At 40.3% G+C, this 18,673-nt stretch overlaps 1 protein-coding gene across 5 annotated transcripts in view; it reads right to left on the reverse strand.

Moving 5' to 3' along the window:
• FGF13 (fibroblast growth factor 13) overlaps nt 1–18,673 on the reverse strand; it is a 248,636-nt gene that overhangs the window by 183,052 nt on the left and 46,911 nt on the right. The gene's annotated exons all lie outside the window — the stretch shown is intronic.

Below are 18,673 nucleotides of genomic sequence, written 5' to 3' on the forward strand. Positions count from 1 at the left end.
TGTTTTATTATAATATACAGGAGTGTACACACTGAAAAAACTTTCACCTTTTAAAATAGGTGTTATCAACAGCCTAGGAAGCATTAATCAGTATTCTTATCACTTGGTAATTATATTCCTCCTAGCACATAAAATGCAAAGGGAAGGAATTTAAGACCATAACTTTAGGCTTGGAAAAGAAAGAACAAAGTAAGCAAGCTCATTTTCCCTATGTCTTCCTCATTCCAGCTGGAGTCTTAACTTCTTTGGTCAATCTCCAAGACGAAAAAATCTTCAGCACTGTGCAAATATATCAGCTCGTTTTCCTTTGAATATTTGCTCAAATAAATTATTTAATTTGCTTTGGTTGTATTCATAAGTATGTTCTGTGAATCTTGGAGGTAAGGTGATTATCACAAACATTCACTCAAACAAAGGATTTGAAACAAGCCGGTTGACAGTTTTCTTCTGGAACACTGAATAATTCTATGTGAAACATGGTTATTAAAAGAGTCCAGATCAAACAATCAGAAAACTTGCCAGCACTTACTGTATCAAACTGCACCGTTCAAAGGGCTCACTCCCCATAGAAGAGTGTTCTAGAGAAATAGATGCATACAACTTTCTAAATCCTATTTCAAAAAGCACAAAGCTCTGCACATTCAGGAGCCAAGTTGTCTGTCCAGGTCCTCAATCAGCACTCTCAGTGCAACACCAGTTTCAGTGCATGATATTTCCCACTTCCCAAGAGCTGAATGTAAAAGCCCAGCAACGCAGCCTCATGCAGGAACACAGCCCCCACATGTTTCTACCTTACCTAAACTACAGCACACACAGCTTCCAATGAAATCTGGTGCTTTGCTCAGCAACTCCACCGCCCAAACATTACTCTCGCAAAACTCCCTCTGCCCTCAGCCAGAATTTGGTCCAAGGATGAAAATACTGGAAGTCATGTGGGAGATGCATGCACAGACTTCACAGAGAGACTGAAAGAAAAAATATATTAAGAGGTACATCTGGAAGGTAAGAATAGACTACTGCAATGCCAAATACTTTTTAAAATAGAGCACACTTGTTCTATCCCTTTCTGCTGCCAAGAGGAATCCGCAGCACAGGACCGGAGGCAACAGGGACAGGTGTTTTCTCTAAAAGTAGAATTCATTCTTTTGGCCACCTATACAGCACATTTGGCCAACGTGTTCAAATCCAAGTGTGGGATCCTTCCAACAGCAACACTCAGTCACTGGCAAGCTTTGCTGGAAGCTCTGCGGTTGCCTTTCGTATGATCAGATGAAAAGCTGCTTTCTGAGCTCCTGTTTGTCATTCCATTTTCCTTCTAAAAATGTACTATTTAAAATTATCTGGAAGAGTTACAAATTACTCTAACCAACTCTTTCAGCATGCAAGAATATGTGACTGTAAGGAGATTATATTTTCATACAGCTGAGCAGTTCAAGCCCAACATTTAAATGTTGGTATAAAAATATGTGAAACCAAATTGTGTGACAGAGTTTGCTTTGTCAAAACACAAATGTCTCATAAAATATGCTGTCTAGCATGATAAGTAGTAGGTGATATTTTTCAGATGAACTTTTGCAAAGAAAAATACCTATTAAAATTAACAAAAGATATTAAAAACTTAGATTTGACATTTTAATTGTCTTTTTATTTCAAATGGCAACAGTTCTGGGGTTTATCTATATTTGGTTAAAGACCAGCCCCAAAATAAAATAAAAAAATTAGCTATGCAAAAAATTTTGTTCAACCCTTCATAATTTCTTAAAGTTACTGTTCCTTAGCTGAAAACAGCCCAAAACACTCTTGTACTTATGCAGTTCTCCCATCTGCCTTTTTTCTCTCCAATCCTTTTCAACAGTCCACAAACTAAAATACACCATTTGTTTTGCTCGAGTCCAAACAGCCTACACTGATACATCAGTAGCTTTTTTGATTTTACGTCTCCCCAGTAGCTGTCATCTTTTGGCAGCTCATGTGAGAAGAGAAGTTGAATTTACTGGAAAAGAAACTGTTCTCAACCATTTGTACATGGCCACACCAACACTCAAGCAGCATTGCTGCCCTGTAGGAGGACCAAGGCAAGATGCAGAGGCAAAATGGCTTAACAGTGTCTGAAAAGATGGGACAGGAGGAAGGAAGGGACATAGGAAAACCTGCTAGACTGTACTGAAGACATAAGATGTCTTTTAGCACGTATTAGGTAAAAACCCAAAGGACTAGGAAATGGTTACCACCCTCTCCCTGCCAGGATGGACACCCACGTTTCCAGAAGAGGAGTTGACAGCAGGCAATCTGCTGGAGGAGGATAAAAAAGCACCTTCCCATGGGAATATTTTCCACTTGGACTCCTGGGCACCAAGGCTGAAGCATACACGGACACAGAGTCAGGGGAAGGAAAGGCTGCTCGGACACATCATGCTCAGAGGCAGGAACCTGATCAGCAGGAGCTCCTGCTCATTTCTGCACATCTATCTCCCTGCCTTTCTCTAATCACAGTTCCTCTGTCCACAGCTATTAGATCTCAGTTCTTGAGAGGCAGTTTTGATGATTTCAGAGAAATTAAAGCAACTGATAACAAAATCTGGACATTCACTCCAAGTAAAGAAAAAGTATTAGGTTGCAATTGTATCAAATTATGATCAGTTTTACCCCTCTAGGAAAGACTTCACAAATAACCAAAAGACCTGCAAGTACAAATTTTTGAACTTGAGTAGGCTATGAAGTACTTAATTTGTTTGAAAGTGTGGAGGCTTTGATCTTCTCTTGCTTTGTCAAAGGAAGATACGAAGCCCTGGATCTATTCAGTTACATCCTGGTCACCCACAATAATATGTTTTTGTCAACAGAGCAGACATTAGGTGACAATACTCTTGTTCTGCATCAGCCTTAAAAGACTCATGTTACACATGATCCTGAAAGCGAAAAAGAAAAAAAAATAGGAAAAAGGAAAAAAAAAAAAAAGAGCTTAAGCAGAGATACAGTTGAGCTTCCTAACAACCCTTACTATAATCTATTTACACAGTTCCTGCAGAGACTCCTTGGATGGACAACTGTTTTCTTTCCACGGTGCTTTATACTTCAAGTTCTAGCCATTTACCTCAGCAACTGAACACCTGTACACAGATAAAATCAGAAGAGATCAAACATCCTCAGGTGGACAATTCCAGATGAAAAGCATGTAGTGACAGATTTTATGCTGTATTAGCCAAAAGTGAGAAGTAGTTAAACACTTAAACCTTGCTGTTATTAATTATTTCACTGAAATAAGTCATATTCAAATCCATCTATGACAAGACCAGCATCAAACCACGAAAAGGATGACATCTGATTTCAATGATATTCATCCTGCAAATAAATACAAATATTATTTCTTGATAGAGATAGCAGATTTCTATTTTTACAAGGTAAATGACTGAAAATCAGGTGAGCTACGGCTCATGTACTATATGAGTGATAAATCAGCAGCCTGAAAAGGTGCTGAGCATCCTTAATGCATTTTGCATTGCAAAAGTATTCAGCACTTCACTGAATCAGGTCCCACGGCCAATTAAGAATTGCTGATTGCAAGAAGATGATCTGAAACCCAATGGCCACTACATAGAGAACAACTCCTCCCTTTTCACACTAAGCATTTTGCCATTTACAGTAACACCCATCAGGCTCAGCTGCACCCAGTGTCCAGTGCAAAACTGCAACTTTGTCCCTAAGTGAGAACTTCACATATTTTCTCACAAGCAGGCACAGGATGCAGATGACCATGCTGCTGGTCCCTCCACCCTCCTTTCAAAAATAAGATGAAACTGCACAAGGTTTTGTCCTGTCCAAATTCAGTGAAGTCCAAAATCGTCCCTGCTGATGGAAAGCCATCCTGTGATATCCCAGGAATGCCAAGGGGGACAACAGCACAGACCCAGCTGCTAAGATCCATCTTTGAGGGATTCATGGAGGCTGTGACTGGCACAAGGACACCACACTGACTGTTTGACAATTTGACAACTGTTTGATTTTCTCCCCCCGAGCCCAGGACTTGCAAAACCAAAATCCTAACTACAGGTAAAATAGCAGCAAACAAGATGAATCTCCAAAGGAACACTTCATATTTCATTAAAACACTTTTCCTTTTGGCAAGTCTGTATTTTCTAGAAGACATAACCCTGCCTTGTGACAAGGCTTCTGTGTAGCTCAAACCTCTAGCACATATTGCCTCTGAAGCAGCAAACAGGTCAGATATTTCTTATTAGCTGCCAACCTGAACACGTGTGCAGCTCGTCTCTGCTGACTATTCAAGACTTCTCTTCAGTCACCTGACTCGTCTATGCAAGAACTACAGCAGCAAGTTGCACTCTAACCATGAGCTCATTCTGATGTTCAAATCCAGTTAAAATGAATTATTAAACTGCTGAAATAAAATTAAATAGAAGTTATACAGCAATATTTCTTGCTGGTCCTACAGGCTGCACTCTGTCTTACATTAAACAAGTCCATAAAATATTTAAAGTGACCGTGTCTACACAATTACACATAATTCAGTTGAGAAGAATATACTGCTAAATGAAATAAATCATGTTGGCATATGTGTCTATGCAGGAATAATATCAAATATAATTAAAATACTTCCTTTTTTTTCCTATGAGAAATCACCAGGCTGACTGCATTTGAACAACAGTAGTTCAACATACTTGTTTCACAGTCCCCCTAAGTAGACTGCAAATATAAGGGCGAGATGTCAAGCAAGTACTCGAGCATTCAGAAGCACATCTTGCCTGAAATTCAAAACATTTAAGCTGTGCTACAGCCCCAACACGCTGCCAGGCAGTGTGAGCACGCTGGTGTGCACCTTCAGGACTAAAAGAGCTTGAAGCCTCTGCACTAACGTTCTCTGAGGAGCTCAATCCAGACAACATATTGAAAGACATGGATAGCTTTGATTTCACTATAAGCCACATCAAACAGGTATATTGACTTGAAAACACACGAAGGCGACAGCAACTTTTCAAAGAGCAGGTGATCAGGTTTCTCTTCCCCGACATCTCCCATTTTCTAGGGCAGTGCCTTCTTCATCAAACTAAGGATGAGATCAAAATGTGGTCAATATAAGACAGTTCTTCAGAATTGAGAGCAGGACAGGCATAATTATCATGGATCAACTGATGACCAGAACATTTGTCAATAAAAGCACCTCAAATTCTCTGTGTGATCTTAGTTTTACTCTCAAGTCCAATAGTCTTTACAAGACCAAGCCTAGGGGCTGTATTTTGAGTACAACAAGTTAAGGAATACAAGTGATACAGTATGTTGTGTGACAAGCAGAGTATTACAAAAATTTAGAAAGCAATACCAGTTATTTCAAATCCCACTAAGACTGTGTGAACATACAAAGAGGACAATTGTTCCATCCGATCATTTGAGAGATTGATTCAAATTACTATTGAAATGCTAAAGCTAAGATTTTTTTCACATCCTCCTACAATTATTTTCCAATTATTTATTACTCCTTTGGTGTGTACTGGTAGTATAAATTTTTTATTCCAAAAAGTTTCCATTTTTTTATCTTTAGTAGAAAGGTTGTGCTCTCTCAAGAGACTCATAAAGCCTCCTATACTATATCAAAACACAAACAAATTTTCTATTACTATGGAAATTGAAGCATCACTTTGTTATTTATGCCACACTGTAATATGTGTTCTAAATCCTGCAGCTTTGTATTGCCCTTCTCCTTTGGTCCATTCAAAAGCCCACTCATGCTATACATAAAAACAACTAAGAAAGGAAACTAGAAACACTCACCTGCATGTCCACATACTCCATCACTCTCACATGTAGTCTCAACAATCCTTTGTCTGCTTAAAACCTCAGTGTCACCCTTAAATTACAAATTGAGTGAATAAGGTAGGTTCTCATTTCTTCCTACAGAACAAGATCTCTGGTCTCCAGCAAACCCTGCTAGATTTGGAATTAATTTTCTCTGGGACAATTTGTTAAGGAGTTCCAACTGCCAGTCTCTTCCCAAAGAGTCCAAGGTGCCAAGACCAGGGGATCTGGAAGTCAGCATATGCTGTTGTGCAACCTGGAAAGACAAGCTCCTGGGGCAGGTACGACACAAACCGTTTAGCCCATCACAGGCGAACACCGACACTCCAAGTGCCACCTGCAAAACACTCCATAGTTTGCACAGGGAAGGGCTCGCAGGTGTTACCAGGTCTCTGCGTGAGACACGGCTTGGCAAGCAGGTGCCTGCAAGCTGACAACTCCAGATGGCTGCAGAGCAGCCAAAAGCACAGAAGACAAAGTTTCGCTCGCAGAGAAATAGCGGCCTTTCTGTTGGTGCAGGAAAGCAATTCTAGGGCCTTGAGGCTCCTGAGCTGCAATGGGACACAAACTTGACAACTAAAAAAAACCAGCACAGCAGACTACAGGAAACAATCCTTTTGGGTGTCCCCTCACCTTATTACATTTTACTCATCGCTCAGATGTGTTTTAGTGATCCCCAGACCCCTCAAACAGTCAGCAGAAGCCTCTCCTAGAGCTGCTCCAAAAGCTAGCTGATTCTGGGATCCCTGTAAGCCAACCAGCCAGTCTCCTCAGTGACTCAGTAACACTCTGTGCCCTTCCATCATAGGTAAAAGACCAAAAAGCAAATTACCAAATAAAAAGAAAAAATATTAATTTCTCTCATAATAGGTTAAATAAAGAGTAACTGAATCCCACTCCCATAGGGAAGAGCTGTGTGCTCTGGATTTTTCTGCATCTTTGCCCTGCCTTTTAACTGCCCAGTTATTTCATATAACCTCAGGGTTTTCTGTTTTATTATGTTAAAGAACGTATTTTCCTTTCAGTTCAGATTCTTTCCCATTTAAGGCTATCATCAGTCATATTGATTTTTCATGGATTAACTAGACTGAGGAAACGAATAATGTATTATTCCTTACACACAATTTTTCCAGATGGCTTCTTTGCCCATGGGCATGACATGGTAGACCCTGTGCTGCACTTGTTGCTGACTGATACCAGTGCAATCTCAAATACCATTCTTTGCTTGCCCTGCACACGGGGTCTGCTGGAAATGCAAGTGGCTGCAGTGATCCAGTGTCTATTGTATTTGAGGAAACCACAGCAGTAAGAGAAGTTGACCAGATAGTTTATATACAGTGTGACCCACTCTGCATGCAGAATAGCACCATTAACACTGTTTCATACACAACTTCCTCGTGCCCTAAGCAAGAGTTGTTTTGGTTTTCTGTGACAATTTGAAATTTATTCCCAGTAAAACTCCAGACAGAAACACAATATTAGAAATTCCCTGATCTAGAGCATGAAATTGTCTCAAAGACATGACACATTACAGACTGTGTCAGTAAGAAAGGAGAGATCATTTCACAGTTCAGCACAACTCCAGCTGTTTAGGAAACAAGCAATAAATAACACAAAGTGGCAATAGCTTCAGAAAGGTAAGGGACCAGCTGAAAGTGGATGTGCTGAATAGTGAAGAAAAGCACATTTCAGATTCAGGAAGGAAATGAGACTCAAACTGCAGGGAGAAAAGAGGGTAGGAGATGGTCTGATACTAGGAGACCAGACAAAGAACACAGCAAGGACAAAACCAAAGCTATGGCCCAGCTGGCTCCCCACTGCCCTGCCAGCAAGCCCAGGGTGGAAACAGCACATCAGAACAGCAACTGTACCCTTGATAAAGACCTCAGGGGCTACATACAAATGTAGGCAAATACAAAATGAGGTCTACTGAGAACACAGGAACAAATATTCACTCCTGGTGGGAAGCACAGCAAATTTCCACAGGCTGAGCTCATGGCACACACGTTCTCTGAAAGATCACTTGCAACAGGACCCTTGCATTTTCCTCTTCTGCAAACACAGCTACTTTGCATGTCACGGGGATAGGAAATAAAAGGCAAATGAAGACTCAGTTTTACAGATCTCCACACCTGTGAACAATTCTCCCTCTCAATGAAATCTCCCTTACTCCTGAGGTTCACACAACAGCAGATTTGTAGGATTGGGTCCTGAATGATTCATAAGGACAAGAAATACACAGCCCACAGCGGAAGTGAAGTTTTTCACACAATTTATTTTCATCTCCTGAAGCTGCCATGATATCAGTTTTGCAGAGCAAGGATGGTTCAGCTATATATTGGGTTAACAAAAGGATGGGGGACAAGGCAAAACTTTTCCGTGCAGTCGCCTGTGGAGTTTGTCCTTCACTTTATTAAAACTGGAAGGATATTTATAGAATAAAGTTTCACTTCAAGCCCTGTCACATACTGTATTACTCAGAAGGTGTCAAAAGAGCAGCAGCAAAACTGAACTGAATTAAAATCATCTTTTGAATCATTTGATGCCTGGTGAAATAGAAGAGGATATGATGAGCAATGACACCCTTTGGAACAAAACAAGGTGAAAAGAATTTTAATCCATTTCTTTAGGGCTTATCTTCCATTTTGAGTATTTTGTGAAGGAGTTGATATAACTGACTGTAAGACACAGACGACTCAGCCAGGGATGGAATCTGTAGCTTACAAAACAAAAATGGTGTTTTGCTTTCCACTAGTTTACATCATCAAACAAGTCAGACCTGTGACTCATATACTAGTACACTGTTAAAGTGTATTTTCAAATATACTCCCACCCTCACTCTGTCCAAGGAGTTTTTCCATTCCACTTAAGTGTTGGAATTGATTTTTCAGTCACAAAAGAAGATGCAAGAAATGTAAGAGTATGAAGAAGGAATAGTTAGGGGAATTTGAAAGAATGTCTTAAAAAATAAATTCACACATGACGACAATTCTTTCTGTGCACGTCTGTCCAGCAGACACAAGACAGTGAATAACCAGGCAGCATTTACCAGCAACTAATCTTCCCAGTAGCAAAACACAGACAATATAGTGTGATGCCTGGCAGCCGTAAATTTCAAGTATTTAATTCAGAGAGCTACATAAATAAAAATTCAAACACAGTCCTCAAGCTGAGCTAATCCTGATACAAGCAGAACAAGGAAACAAAAGTGTTTCTTTTACTTCTATTTTTAGGGCTGCTCTAAGCTATAACACATGCCAATTACTCAAAAGTAACAAGTCCTTTAGGAATCAGAGCAGAAGGCACGGCCAGAAGACATTTTCTAGAAATGAAAGAGAAATTTTAAATATCTCCACACTGGAATCTGCAGCCTAATAAAAGACTGGGGGAGGAATAACCATGATTTTCCTAAAAGAAAACAATTTTAACTTTTCAGCTAGGAAAATTTCCTCAAATTTTACTGTTCAGAGGAGGGAATTAAGTGAATTATTTCCTGCTGCACTGAAATACTTTTCCACAATCTTATGATATTTTGGGTTGAAACAATTCATACTGTATCCCATTGCTTTCTTTCTGCTATGAGTGTATTACTGAATGAAAATAAGTAGAAGCCACCACTGTTTCAGCTGGTCCAGGAACTCCAGCTGTCACAGTGCACATATCTTTTCCTCTCATCAAACCATATGGATTTGCCTGATGTCAGGGCATTCCAGAAATCACAAAGCGGCCTTACAACTCCCTAAGCCTTCCTCTGGGCATGGCTTAAATTCCTGAACTGCAGCAAAGAAACAAATATGCCAGAGTAGGAAACAGTTTGATATCAAAATTATTTGTAAGACTAGTTCTGTTTGCCCCACATACAGAACCAAAACACTTCCATTTCAGAACTGTTGAGATTTTTGGTTGTTTGTTGAGATTTGTTTTGTTTGTTGTTTTTTAAGAAGAAGAGCTAAACTAGACATAACAAATTTCAAAACAACCTCAGAACCTTTGTTTTCTACATAAAGGAATTTCATCCCTTTTATATTTGTGTCCTTAGCTTGCTTGTGGGTGTTGGGAAGGCTTGGGTACATTACCAACCCATGGAGCAAGAGAAACAGATGCTGCAGACCTGTCTGAAGTGGTCATTGCTCGACAGATGCATCAGTCCAGACCTCAAGGTCTAGTCTTTTGCTTCAAAACCTTAGTCCTTAATTTCAAATGAAAAAAAAAAAACAGCTGAAATGACAGAATTTTCTGCCTGATGGAAATTCTAAATTCATTCAGCTGGGCTATCCTCCCTGGCTGATCAGTGTTCCCAGCTCCCTGCAGACAATTGCTTTCCCTGGGTTGTGGTAGAAAAGCTTCCCAAATCAGCCTGCAGCCTTTAGCATTAGACACTGTGGACTTGTACCTGACAATCAGCTGTTGTGGAGAACATGAGAAAGTAAATTCCAGGTTAGAGGTTAATGACAGACTTACTCTTATTTGTAGACTCACTGGAGCCCCTAGAAGCAGGTCCACGGAAAAGGCTTTTGACTGATGGACCCAAAAAATATCTCAGTTCATTGCAAGCCTGACCAGTGCACAGTACTTTTTTAAAGACTTCTACAGAAATGACTTGAACACATTTTCATTCATTATGTGTCATCAGAAACAGTAATTTCTACTTAAATTCATAAATCTTCCAACCAAAAGAGGTGGAAAAATCCTCTATTTTGTCATTTTCTTGGTTTTATTTTGTGATCTGTTATGCAGAGTTCAGAAAGGAACATAATTAAAAATTTACTCTTCAGAACCAAGTTTTCATCTTTTTTTTCCCCACAGATCCAGTGGAGAGAGGAGGAGGAGGAGAGAGGGAAGAGAAAAAAATAATAAAGACAAAAAAATAGACTTCCTGTCACATAAATAATGAAAAATATGCTCAAAGACTGAAAATTTCACTTGCAGCTTTTGAAGTTATTTTTTACTTCTTTATATTTTGTTGCATGCTCTACCTGCTGGGTTTTTTCCCTTGGTAGCTTGACAAGTTCTTTTTTAAAAAGATTTTTAAAAGGCAATTCAAGAAGTTTTCACTGATCTTGTCCAAATAGAAGAAAGATCCTTTTCGTTGACTATGCAAACTGCAATCCTTTGAACAAAAGGCACTTGCTTCACATGATGCCAAATCTTTTCTCAGCTGAGACCTTACACAATGCAGGCTCCATCCACAATAACACAAGTGTAATAGGGGAGGGAAAGTTAAATTTAAACCAATCTCCTCCTTTGGCCAGGTACACCATACAGAAATCCTCTTTTTGTCATTTATGCATGAAGAAGTTTTGTGTATTATTTTTCTGTGAGAGCCAATGCCTGGGTGCAGGCAGGCAAAGTGACAGAGTGGTGCCTGTGTTGACACAGGCAGGCAGCTCTGCCAGCCAAGGAGGCAAACAAACCTCCCAGAGCTCAAGCTCATTTCCTCAGAGCTTGCTGTGTTATCCTCAAAATGGTTACAAAACAAAAGCAAATCTCCGGAAAATCATTCAACTGTAATCTCTGTAGACATTTCCAGCATCAGCCAGCCAAAAGGCAAGAGGCTCACCTTTCTCCTCAGGTTACCTTCTCTCAGCTGTCCTTTCTACTTGCATTGTTCCCCAAACTGTTAACCCCTTACAAACTGCTGTGCTTTCCACAACTTAACACAAAACATATATTTGTAATTCTTCAGACAGGTACATCACAGAACCACTCAGTGTCTCCCTTGACCACACATTACTAGCATGCTGATCACTGCTCTGTGTCAGGAAGGTGCCAAGCAGACCACAGGTCTAAATGGACTCTGAATCTTCCTGTGTGTGATTCAGGTCTTGCACAGTCTGTGGGAGATGTGCCTAGCACAAAGTAAAGAAGTCTGACCTATATGAAATTAAGGAGTGAGCCTTGCAGAAAAGGGCTTGGTGAAAATACTCCATGCTTCCTATACCCTGCAAAATCTGGAAAAAGTCACATTGCAAAGCACTGCTGCTCTCGGCATTCAAGCCTCCATCCTGTTGGTTTTATCTTTGCTCTGTCTCCTGGGAAGAACTTGGAGAACCTGTTGCACTGACCTCCAAATCCCTTGCCACTTTCTCTCTTAAATTAAATCCAAATTAATCATGTTACAATAGCCACAAGGGTGCTGAGAAGACCTTCATCAGCCAGCACTCCACAGGCCATGCTGCACAGGGGTCCACAGCATTAACTGCGCTCCGAGCACACCCACGGACTCAAAACCAGAAAAGTGGTTTGAATCAGCAGTTCTCACACCCAGATAAACACATTTGTGAGGTAGATGAAATACACATTGATACATACAAATGCTTTTCTTTTCCTCTGCTATCTTCAGTCAAAAAGAACACAAGCCAAAAAGTCCACAAGCCTAAATGTGTACTCAGTGCATTAGCAGTCTGCCTCAGATGTCCCCCAGTGTAAAGAAAATGGAAATTAAAGGTTTGAAAACCATATCTTTTCTAAGTCAAATGGGTTCCTTTAAGTCACTAATAGCTTTGCAGAAAATTCCCCTGTGAAGATGAAGGGAGTGATATGTTAGAAATACTTTTCTGAGCTAATTTATGAGTCCTGCATGTGGCCAGGCTGTAGAAACGTTTTCCTCATGATTAAACAGAATTACTATAAGACTTATTGTATGTATATATCACTTCCTAGTACAAAAGTCTCCATCTTCCTCATACAGCAGTAACACAGTGTCATCTCCAAGCAATAAAATGACGATTCAATAACTCAACTAAGAGTCTCTATGAAACAGCAGTTTTAGGGGTGCTTTCAGAACCAGAACACTGTGTTTGATGGTGTGGTACATGCCTACAACTTTCCATATTATTGACACAAAGCTGCTATTCACACCAAAGCCTCCCTCAAGCACTCCAGCCTCATGGTTTTCCAGACACACTGCATAAATCCCAAGTAACGCTTTCCTGTAGCAGTCACAACTGTGAGCAGAGCATCTTTTTTCAGTCTCTGATTTACAGTACAGCATCACTTTAAAAAGCCTTCCACACTTTTGGGACACATGAGAACAGGCTTGCCTTTTTTTTTTTTTTTTTCTCCTTTAAATACCAGATATAGCAGCATCAAAGACATTACATACACATAAACACACAGTCCACCCCCTCGTCCCAAGAGGCCATAAGACCTAAAATATGAAGATTTAAAGAATGTATTCTATTACCAGCTAGTGATTCTTGATCACTACATTTTAAGTAAATCCCACAAGTAATAAGCAGTAATATAACATAAACCAACAATCTCTGTGGCATCACCATTGTTCATTCTTTCCTTTATACGTCAGCATCGCAATCACCATCATCGTGAAAGCTCTGAGCTCAGCTTATCATTTGGATGGGTGAATGGCTGCACAGGGAAGGATTAACATACATTTGAAATGCAACAGTAAATGCAATTTCAACTTGAACGCCTACATTTGCTGCCTTTCTTTCTTTCAGCAAGATTATTGAACAGGACTCAGCAGTGCATTTTAGTTTCAACTTGTTCCCATTGCTACATCTCTAACCCTTGTGGCACATGTACCCTCAGAGGGTAAAAGATCAACTCCTACCATAAAAGCTTGATCCTATTTGCAACTAACATACTTCCTAACCTTTGATGAGAACACACAGAACTCGGAAGAATGTCAGGATCTGCTGACATGCATCATTGCAAACCCGTATTTAAATGGACCCTTTTCAGCTTTTCAAATTGGTTCTTCACCTGAGCAAGCTCAGCCTCGGAGAACACCAGACACCTCTGCAGCGTTCACCTTGCAGGCACGTGTCTCCCATGAGCATAATCAACCAAGCCCATGCTAGGGCAGTGCTCCGTGTTCCTAATCAACTGCAAAGGAAACAAAGTGCCCTTTCCGGGAAGGGCACATGAAACGTCTCTGAGACACCAAGCTATCACAAGTATCTGCTGACTAAATTAGCTGAGCTCCATGTGCTATTAACAGGACCCATAGAATTGCTCTAAGGACCATGAAGTAAACACCTACCCAAAGATAAACAGAAAAGGAAAACGGCAAAATGCAAGACATTCGTAATTCACCAACTGCTTTCAATGTCACAGAGGCAGTAATTTATCACAGTGTTGGAACTGTCCTGTTTCTAAGTAGAAGCAACAGCATTCAGATTCTTGTAGATGATGGAAAATTTCTAGGCTATAAGGGAGGAAAAGAGCTATTTTATCTTTTCTGACTCTGAGAGATGGGGAAATGCATCAGACTCCCTCTGAGAATTCTGCTGGAGCTCAGGTGGGCTGGGAGGAGGAGAAAGACAGCTACAACTTGTGTTGTTTTCCCCACAGTTTTGCCAGGTACAAAGCAAACCAGCATGAATTAAAATTTATTCTTTCAGTCAAACCATGTTCTGAGATTCATGAACCTCCCACGTTTGTGATGCCTGAATGACCCATAGAGAATTCATGTTTGCCAAATTCAAAATTTTACTTGCCTCTGACTGCAGCCTGGATTGTGTGAGCTCCACAAGCTTTTCCTGAGTGCCAGAGGTCCAGAAGTCATTGCCAGCAGCTTTGTGTTACCACAGGTCATACACAGCCCTCTGACTTTTACAGAGCTGCCAATGGGCAGCTCCATATTGGCAAAATCCTATAGCCCTCTGCAAAGTGAAGACATCCATCAGGTTCTCTTTTCAGATAGGAACGAGTAGAGAGACCAGAAATATTTTCATAACCTGGATGAGCAACTCAAATCTTAAACTCAGTCCAAGTATTCTGATCACCATGACAGCCTTCACACAGTTCAAATGCTTTTCACATTCTGTTCAGACACTGGATCCACTGCTCCTTTCAACTGCAGGTTCTATGCCATTTTAATCCAGAAAACTCAACAGTTAACTCATAGTTAACAGTTAACTAGACATTTAGGCATGTTGATCCAGCTTTATGTATTGGCAAGAATGGCATTTAAAAGTCTATCAGCAAAACTTTCAAATAAAGATGCAATGCATTCAATCCTTGGATTTTCACCAAAACATTGTAATGAATTCAATCTCAATTTAATCTCAATTCATGAGATTAAAACAGTACAATCAATTTAATTTCTCTTCCTTAATTTCCACACCTGAAGTCACAACTCAATAATCACAGGAACAGGCACCATTCACTATTGCATCCCAATTGTTGCTGAGAACAGGATCCAACAGCAGAAATACTATTTGATTACTTTGAAAGGCCACATTCCTCAGCACAGTTCTGTCTGGTAGGTACTTCCATCAATGCTTCCTGCTTTCCCCTGCCAACAACCACTGCCCTTGGCAGCCACCTGCACCAAAATCCCTTCTGGTGGTGGCACTATGAACCTGGCACAGCAGTATGTGGGCAGTGGCAAAGGACAGGGAGCTTGAGAGCTCCTTGGCAGTGCTGGAGAGCAACCTTCCCTGCAGGAAGGATAAGGCATGCTGGCAAATATGCTACAATAGGGATAAAGAGAGGATTAAATCCACTCTGGCAGAGGCAGAGTTGAAAGTACAGGTACCTGACCATGGTGACAGAAACTGCTGCTGTAAATACTTGCCCACTAACCAATTTCTTGGGAAGCACAGCAGGAGAAGAGGAAGGAAAAGCAGGAATTAGCAGACTGCTCTGAAGGCAAACGTCTATTCAAGACTGCTTCTGCGTACATAAACCAGACGCAACAGAAAAGGCTTTTATTTGGTTAATGCATTAAGAAGTGGATGCTTTAATTATTTGTGATTTTATGATGTTAATCCTGCAAGAATAGCTGGACTGGAGCTATTTATCATCTGGCATGCTTTACTTTGTTTCCATAGAAGGAAATGAAAAAGGCCAGGAAGGTTCAGCCAATTTGTCTTTTAATACTCTTTATTGGTTCATTAATGATTAATTCTTTTTAACACTCTGCCCTAGATCCTAAATTCACAATAGCTCAATGTAGATGAAAGATTTCAAATCTCCATCTCTCCTCCCTCTTCTCTTCTGCTTCCTGAGCCTATGTAAAAAAAATATGTTGACATTGCTCAGCACACTGCCGTCAAAGGAAATCATCCAGGACAGAAACAATCTCTGGAAGATTAAGTGGTGCAAAAGATGAAACAGGCAAAGATCACAACCAAACCTAGTCCTGAAGAGCCACAAAGAGTAAAGGACCCACTCAATAATGATAATATCTGCCACCACTTAGTCACTAAGTCTACAACTATAATATTTATGCCTTACACTGCACTACTGCAGCACTGCAGCATTCAACTGTGCTTAGTTACTGAATTCTTCTTTTTGAAGGAAGACAGATTTATATCTTCAGCAAATTATTGAGAACAGAAAGTATAACTGTTCCACAACCAGTAATCAAAAAAAACAGAAATCAAAGAAAACTCTTAAAAGAGAGCATTCTTCATTTGAACATTTCCTTTGTATTAAAGAAAGCTCCAGCCCTGGTCGCAGTGGTCTTTATGAGTTTCACAGCACTTTAGTAACAATGCATTGCCAATCCACTGTCCTAGATGCTATAATATGCATAAGAATATTCTGCCTATACCAATTTTCCTCCAGGATTTCAGTTAATCTCTTCACAGTCTTTCCTGAAGCTGTAAAAGAATCAAGTGAACAGGACGGGAGTCTCAGTTCCTATTCCTACCACAACTATCAATACAACAAAATTTTGCATCTCGCTTCTGTTTACAGATAAGGAAGCAATTAAATAACCACCTTCACAGTGTGCTTTGAGATCTCTTGAGGAATGATGCTATTTCTGTTCAGTATTTTTACTAATCTGCTTACATGCTCTTACTAGCTGTCGCAGTTCAAATACATATTTACCTCTAAGTACACTTAAAAAGACTGTAGCTTTCTCATTCATCTCAAATAAAGAGAAACGTGCATTTCCACCCCATGCAATTAACCCAGGTGATGCATTCAGCTGAATCATAGCAGCTTTTTTCTAATATAAAAAGAAAAAAAACCACAAAACAAACCCCCAAAACAACAAAGCAAAACAACCAAACAAAAAACCAAAACAAAAAAACCCTCACAAACAAAACCAACAACAATTGAAAAAAACTCACAAAGTACTTTAGTTCCCTAGATAGAATAGTATTTTTGGCCTAAGGACACTGACACCACTACTCTACAGTTTACTCAGAAAGCTAAAAGCTTGGGTACCACAGCCAGGACAGCTACTCTGAACTTCAGAGTTAATGGGGAGATCTTTGAGAGGATTTAACACTTGAGAAGCTGGTTGGTCTCTAGCCAGGTGTCTGAATGTCAGCAGTTGGAACATTACCTAGTCAGTATTGCTAAAAATACTGTTGCCACAATGACATGCTGAGTATTCCGCACTCAGCCATATTACTTCAGACAGTTTCATGCTGGCATTAACCATAAGCAAACCTGTGCAAGAAAAAAACAACATTGCCCCAATCTTTTTGTATCTCTGTCATCAGACAACGAACACTGCTGAAAATGCCTCTAAAGCTTAACAGCCCTCAACAATTCATCACTAATTCTGCTTTTTCATTCACTTCCTCCTACCATGTTGTGATGCTCATCACTATCAAACTGGAAAGGCTGGAAACTATGACCAAAATTACTGGGTTTAAGCAATCCAGTGCTGGTGCTGGGCACCAGAAGGGTGCCAGCAAGCACTGCAGGCTCTCTTCTCCAGAAGCTTTCCAGTTTCAACCTATGGAGCAGCAGCCAGCCTGCCCTATTCCATCCCTTGTGCAGCAAGGGACCTTTAAAGTCTTAGGTCACACTTTTCTTTCCATTCTCACCACTACAGACACAGACTTTCAAGGCAGTAGCATAGCACACTACAATAAAAACTTTATCAGCATTCATAGATATACCAAATACTAGGCTTTATTACTTCTCAAATGTTTAGTAGACATTCATTTCTTTAACATTATGGATTATAACGAGTTTTTTGGGAAATCTCTTTTGTCTGATAAAGTATGTAATTCCCTACAGAAGCAGACAGAGCCTTACACTGGTTTTTCTTGAATCTTAAACTTCTCACTCAGTTGGAGGTGGTGGTGTTGTGCCTTTTTCTTGTTTGAAGGTTTTCCATTTTGTGGCTGCACAAGAAATGCACTTAAAGGCTTCTGACAAGGACATGATGTGCTTTTATTGCTTCCTGTACCTTACATCTTCATGGATAATAGAGATGCCAAGTATTATTATACATTGTTGTAGCTACAAGGCCACCTCTGTAAGTTTTGGTGTTTGGTTGTTTTTTTTTTGAGGTTTGTTTTCTCGGTTGGTTGGTTGTTGTGGGGGGGGGGTTTAAGAACAGAATTATGTCATTTTTTTCCTGTATAAAAAGGATTTCCAAGACAATCCATTTCTGTTTTAATAAGCATTCCAAGGGCATGAAAGTTCAGCTTTCTACTTAACAGTTCACAGGCTGCCTTGGCTATCCAAAGGGTATGAGAATCCTGAAGGAGAGATCCCCTGAGAACATCACCATGTCAGGTTTACTGATGTGTGTTGATCGCTGTGGGTGCTGAGAAATCCAGAAGTTCCCCAGGGACCTCACAGCCTTTGTAATCTGCTCCACACACAATGCAAAGCACATACAAACAACCTGCAGTTCCCGTTCCCAGTCATCTTTTCATTAAACATTCCCCAAACTTTTTGCACCATCAGCCCCTGGCAGTGGCCAACTTCAGGAGCTGGCAAAGCTGCCAGATTTGTTTTGGCCACTACGGGCACAGTGCCAACAGCAGCTCCTGATTACAGGCAAAGATTCAAATCACTCTGAAGTGGTTTGAGTGCCACAACCGTAGTCCTTCCTGCTGCTGATTACACACACAGAAGTCCCAAAGGTTCCAGTTCCACGTGAAAAAAAAAACAAAACCAAACCAACAAAGAAAAGGGC

This window comes from Manacus vitellinus, unplaced genomic scaffold (genome assembly GCF_001715985.3).
Source record: "Manacus vitellinus isolate BGI_N305 unplaced genomic scaffold, ASM171598v3 scaffold_19_pilon, whole genome shotgun sequence".
Taxonomy (NCBI): Eukaryota; Metazoa; Chordata; class Aves; order Passeriformes; family Pipridae; genus Manacus; species Manacus vitellinus.